We start from the raw sequence: 6,368 nt of genomic DNA, 5'->3' as shown, positions 1-6,368 counted from the left end.
TTTTGAACTAGCAGAGGGGAAGGGAGAGATGTGGACTCATACAGGCTGGTCCTCTAGGGTACTGTGTGACCCTGGGGAACTGACTTAATGGCTCTGGTTCAAGCAGTTATATGGGGAACGGAAAGGTCAGGGCAGTTCTGCCTTCTGTGTGCTAATGTCACTGACTGACCAATTGGGAATGGCACGTAGCGCTCTGAGGGGTCAGGCATTGTGGTGCTTTGAACCTGTCCCCATTGTGTAGCTGCTGGGAACTTTATCCCCCACCCCCACCCCGTGTTACAGTAAGGAGGGGTGGGGCCTTTAAGGGATGAATCTGTCTTAAGTGGTTTTAGCAGACTAAGGCCATTGCTGCTGACAGGCTGACAGACAGAGCTCAGCCCTCTTCTCCCTGCTCCTGTGTGGCTTCACCTCCTGTTTCCCACCACAGGCAACAGGAAGCCCACTAGACACCAGCTTCCGGGCCACTTCCCACCTCCAGAACCCAGATCTACAGAAACTCCCGCTTGTGAACTAATGTAGTCTTGGGTGTCCCGCTATAGCTGCAAAGACAAAGACAGGTGGTGACAGATACAGCCCAATTGTCTAAGACTTTGAGGCTGGGCTGAGAAGGTACCCCCTCCCTGCCTTTGTCTTTGACCTCCCCTTCCCCCGCTCCTCCTCCTCTTTATCCTTCCTCCATTCTTCTCTTGTCTTTATCCTCATCTCTCTATCTTTCTTCCCCTCCCTCCCCTCACTCTTCTTTCTCCTCCCCTCCTTCTTCTTCTCTCTCCTCCCACTTTCTTCCCCTCCCCTCCCTCTTCTCTCTCCTTTCCTTTCTCCCCCTCCCCTCCCTCCTCTTCTCTCTCCTCCTCTTCCTTCCCTTCCCTCCATTCTTCTCTCCTCCCTCTTTCTTCCCCTCCCTCTTCTCCTCCCCTCCCTTTGTTCTCTTCCCTCCTCTTCTTTCCTCCTCCCCTTTATTCCCTCTCTCCTCTCCTCTCCTCCCCCTTTTCCCCCCTCCCCTCCCTCCTTTTCTCTTTCCTCCTCTTCCTTCCCCTCCTCTCCCTCTTCTCTCTCCTCCCCCTTTCTTCCCCCCTTCTTCTCTCTTCTCCCCTTCTCCATTACCTTTCCCCTGCTTCCTTCCCTTCTTTCTCTCCCCTCTCCTCACCTGTAAGTAGCTTTAGGCAGCAGGGCTTCCAACCATGACAGACCTCAGCTGTGAGCCCGAGCCGGCTGCCTGGGCACAGATTCCGGTCCACGGCCTCAGCATCTCCATCCGCCGTGCGTGATCCAGCCCCGTTGCAGCAGGCATGGTGATGCATGACACTCTCAACCAAAGCACTTGCTATGGATCACACAGGCCAAGGACTGTTATGTCTTCCTTCTAGAGGCTGAGGACTGGGGTCTAGCCTGGTTGGGCCCCAGCTCTGCCATCTCTTAGCTGGGTAGCATTGGGCAAGAAACTTAACCTTTCTGTGCCCCAATTTCCTTACCAATAAACAAGGGTAATAAAAATACCTGTCCACAACCACCACTGTAGGGAGGATGTAGTATCAAGTTCCTAGCACTGTGAAGGTTGTGTACTGAGTGCCCAGTACCCTGCCTGGTTCTTGGCTACTTCAACAATTCTGTTGCTGTTGGTGCCAATAAACTAGGCAATATATCAGGTGGTGGGGACAGACTGGGGAAGACACGCAGCAGGCAGGACAGCCTGGTACCCCTGTCAGTGCTTGCTGTGATGTGGGAACCCAGAGTAGTCTGTCAGGGGAGGTTTCTTCATCACGGAGGAGCTGGAAGCCATCTGGCCACACCAGGGGCAGGAATAGCACTCAGAAGTAGGGAACAGCAGGCAAGAGGCCATAGGGCTTGCTACCGGCCCTACCGCGGGCAAAGATAACCAGCTGCGGGTGGGTCTTCAGGTCAGTCAGGAGTAACTTCCCCAGCAGCCTGGTTTCAAGGCTCCATTTGCGGCTCCAGCTGTGCGCCCAGCCAAGGGGCGGGTCTTTCCTAGTGGGCCGCTACCACCCAGGAGCCCAGCCTGGCTGGCAGGCGCAGCCTCTTCTGGGGGAGTGGCGGGGGGGGGGCCCACTCCACACAGCTGGCGCCCCCGCCCTCCCCAGGCTGCTTCCTGCTCCTCCCTCCCCTCCCCGCTCCCAGCTGTTTCTCAGGCTGAGTTCTATCCGTGTCCCCACACAGAACACAGGACAGAGCGAGGCTTTTAGGATGTTGCGCTCCGCGGGGCTCAGACGAAATCTTCTGTGAATGGAAGAAATGCTTCCAAGCAAACAGCCACTACCAGAACAACTGTGTGACCAGGAGAAAGAGGCCAGAGTGCGAGTTCTCAAACCCTGAAGTCGCAGGAGCCCGAGGGGGACATTGGAGAGAAGGTATAGCAATTGGCTCTGAGTCCTGCAGAGGGCGGGAAGGGAATCGCAGGCAGCTCCTCTTTGGGTGTGTGTCAAAGGAAAAGTTTCTAGCATAGAATCAGACCTAAAGAGCGACGCTGGTGTTTGTGAAAACCAGCGTGGCCACCGCAGGCCATTCGTGAGGATGAATCCTTCCTCGACTCAGCGCAAAGCCCACTTGTGCCGAGCCACAGACCACCCCCATCAGGCTCTCTGTGCGCCCCAGAGGACAGTTCAGTGGCTGCTGACAAAGGCTGGCCTTGGGGCATGTAACTGCTGTCAGGTCCACTTCTCTTTTTGTTTTTTATTATTCTGAGTGACCAGTGCTGCCATGAACACTTTGCGGGATAGTTTTGCTTTGTGTATTAGTCCCGTGGATATATTCCCATAGGTGACCCCATATCACTATGTGTGTGTGTGGTGCTCTGCGTGATGTCCAGATGTGCAGGCAGAGAACGTGGGGTGTCTTCTTCTGTCACTCTCTGATTATCATAAGCCTTGTCAAGGTCTCTCATAGACCCAGAGGGAGGCAGAGGCAGGAGGATCTCTGTGAGTTCAAGGCCAGCCTGGTCTACAGAGTGAGTTCCAGGAGAGCTAGGGCTATACGGAGAAACCATGTTTCAAAATTATTTTATTTTTAATTATATATATATATATGCATGCCAATATCAATGTGGGTCTGTGCATGTGAGTGCGTGTGAGTCCCGGACAAAAGAGGATCAACTTCCCCTACAGCTGGTGTTACATACAGATGCTGACAAAGCCATGTCAATGCTGGGAATTGAACCTGGGTCTTCTGGAAGAACAGCTGGTACTCTTAACCACCAAGCCATTGCTCCAGTTCTTCACTACCCTTTTTTAAAGAAATATGAGCTGTCTGGTCATGGCAATTTCTTCCTGCTGACGCTGTACATGGCATGGCATAGGGGTGCAATAGCCTTGAAGCCTTCTTAACACTAGGGCTGCCTGCCTCTGCCTGAGATGCTTCCGCTTGCAACTCTTTATGTGATGGGGCAGGGTCTCTGGCTGGGACCCTGAGCTCACTGACTAGGCTTAGCTGGCTGGGCAGTGAGCCCTAGGGATCTTCCTGCCTCTGCCTCTCCAGCTCTGGTATTACAAGGATGTACCATGTTGTATGGGTTTGTGTGTGTGTGTTCTAGGTATTTGAACTCTCTCACACTCAAGCCATCTCTCCCCACTGAGCCATCTCTCACTCACTGAGTCATCTCCCTGGTGGCCTCTGTGTGTCATTATTCATGCTGATATAGTTGGTCTGTGGTGCCCTTGCTCTCTCTGACTCTTCTGTGTAAATCTGCCCCCCGCCCCATATTTATGGTTTTTTTTTTTTTAAATATCTAAAAGTTCTTTCCATATGGAAGACCCTTTGGCCAGGCTGTCTGTTGAAAGCGTAACTCTCCTTCTGCTTCTATCCTAAGGCATTTAAGACTAGGGATCCTGGCATAGATAATCAATACCTACAGTGACTCTGGAGCGGCTACTTGAGAGTTTGACGTGATATGTATGTGGCTCAGAGAAGGCAGGCCACAGGTCTGAGGTCACACAGTGAGGAAGTGGAGGAGGAGGAGGTCTTGTGTTTGCTGTGTCTTAAGAAAGCCTTGATTTCCCTTTAACTCTCCCTCCTTCCTCTTTCCGAAGGGATCTGTGGTTCTGGCTTCTGTCAAGGGCAAGGCTGGCTTGTCTCAGGGCCTTGCTGCTGCCAGTGTGTGTGTGCCTGTTCACAGTTCACTCGGGCTGCAGAAGGGGCTGGCTCGGGACTCTCTTCTGAAAGGCTTGGCTTAAACTTGTGGGGTGTCTGGCACATGGGAGGTCGAGATGTCATCTGAGAGCCAGGGACAAGTGGCTCTGGACTCGCCCAACTCTTTGAGGAGCAGATGAACCCCATACGGGCTTCTATCTACCTCAACCCAGTAGAGAGGTCTCTGCACCCCCACATAGCTGCTCCCACATGGTCTTATAATCTGTCACTCATCTATTCTGTCTCCTGGCAACCTGGGGTTCACTGAGGCACAGCTTAGTGTTATGTCCCTGGGGACCTCCATCCCCTCCCTAAGAGCTTTGGGCCCCAGTTTTAGCATCTGCAGAATGGGCTGGGAGACTGGACTGTAGTCCTGCCTCTTAGACGCCTGATTACGAATGACATCTTGAGGTGGTTTTCTGGACTCTACCATGCCTCACGATGAGGGTTCTAGTAACGCCCCCAGTTTGCATATTAGAAACCCGAGGCCTTTTAGGGCTCCAGAGATAGACCACCACAGACTCCATAGGGCCCCGCAGCTCCAGATCTGGGTTTGTGCCTCAGTTTCCACATCTGTGAGACGGGGGTTCTGAACAGGAGCTACCCAGTAGGATTTTTACAAAGAAGAAATGAGATGGGACCTCCCTGGCAATAATGCTTGGCAGACAGTGGTCCACTAGGCTCTGAATGTCAGTTATATCCAGGGTACTGAGACCCTGCCTGTGTGCGTGTGTGTGTAGTGTGTGTGTGTGCAGTATATGTGTGTGCAGGTGTATGTGTGTGTGCATGCAAGTTCATAGGAGAACAGACCTCTGCCTCCCCAGCACTGGGGTCAAGTGTTCACTGCCACCTCCGGCTTTTACATGGTTGCCGAGGCTCAGACTCCAGTCCTTGTGCTGGCTTGGCAAACGCTTCAGCCATCTTCCCAGACCTTATCATGGGGTTTTCAGGTTATTAACGTGGGACTTCTTCCCTGAACCACAGACACCTGTGACATTGTGACTGTCAGCGACAGAGTTCCAGGGGAGACTCTGAGCTGGGATCTCTGTCTCTGTCTCTCCGTCTTAGAGAGACAGAGAGAAGCAGGGCCCTGGGTATCTTCCTCTGTCACTGTCTACCTCAGTGCCGTGAGACCAGGCCTCTTGCTGAATCAACAGCTCACTGTTTCTGCTATAGTCTGACCATCAAGCTCCCCAAATATACAAGTCTTCTCCCCTCAATGCTGGAGTTCCAGGCACACACACACTCATCCCCGGCCTTTAATGGGCAAGCTCTCTCACCCCCCAGCCACCTCCCCAGCCCTCGCAGGCATTTCTTAGAGTTCCAGTGTTTATGAATCACGCTGCCTGAAGGTGAGCCTAGGCCATCTCTGTGCCAATGGGCTCTTCAGAAGGTTCGATGCCCTTCCTACTTGAGAGCGGCTGACTGGCGCCCACGAGGATTTTCCTGTTTCCCTCTGCCCAGGCTCCTGATGCTTTGCTGTACACTTGAGTTTCTTTTTCCTTCCTAAGCAAGTATTGGTGGACCTCTGTGAAGCCACATGCCCTGTGTCAGCAGTTGAGGCCAGAAGGCTGCGTGGAGAAGTGAAACTGCCTTATGGGACACAGCATGTTCCATCTCACCAGGTTACCCCTGGGTGGGGGCTTTGCAGCTCCTTGAAGCTACAGAGTCTGTTTGTCAAAAAACAAAATGGCCCTGGTGGTTCATGCCTTTAATCCCAGCACTTAGGAGGCAGAGGCAGGCGTATTTCTGAGTTCGAGGCCAGCCTGGTCTACAGAGTGAGTTCCAGGACAGCCAGGGCTACACAGAAAAACCCTGTCTCAAAAACCAAAAAAGCAAAACAAAACAAATACGAAAAACAAAACAAAACAATAACAAAAAACCAGACAGAAAGATGCAACCTAAAACCAAAAAAAGAAAACAAAAAACAAAAAAAAAAAACCCTGCTCCTCCAGGAAACAGCAGGGCAGCCTACCAGACTCCCTTCCTAGAGTCTCCATAGCTTTAGGGTGGGCTGCAAACTGCAGACCTACTCCAAGATCTCAAGAGATGAATGTTCAAGACGTTTGTTGGACTTGAGCCATCGAAGGAGAGGCGTTCTGATTCTCCTGCTGTTCCCTGCAGTAGGAGGTTCGAGCTGCTGAAGACTGTGTGAGCTTCAGGAACAAATAGGCCCGAGAGAACTTACTTTCCCAAACATGAAAAAGGCAGGTCTTTATTTTATTTTTTTC

General features: G+C 52.2%; 1 protein-coding gene across 1 annotated transcript in view; it reads left to right on the top strand.

Moving 5' to 3' along the window:
* The first annotated feature begins 2,145 nt into the window (after positions 1-2,145).
* Cmklr1 (chemerin chemokine-like receptor 1) overlaps positions 2,146-6,368 on the top strand; it is a 39,080-nt gene continuing 34,857 nt past the window's right edge. The window contains exon 1 of the mRNA XM_021163580.2: positions 2,146-2,363. The gene's annotated coding sequence lies outside the window, so the exon portion shown is untranslated. The remainder of the gene's footprint in view (positions 2,364-6,368) is intronic.

Source organism: Mus caroli, chromosome 5 (assembly GCF_900094665.2).
Source record: "Mus caroli chromosome 5, CAROLI_EIJ_v1.1, whole genome shotgun sequence".
NCBI lineage: Eukaryota > Metazoa > Chordata > Mammalia > Rodentia > Muridae > Mus > Mus caroli.
Note: the sequence above shows the minus strand (reverse complement) of the source record. Positions and strands in the feature narration are given on the sequence as shown.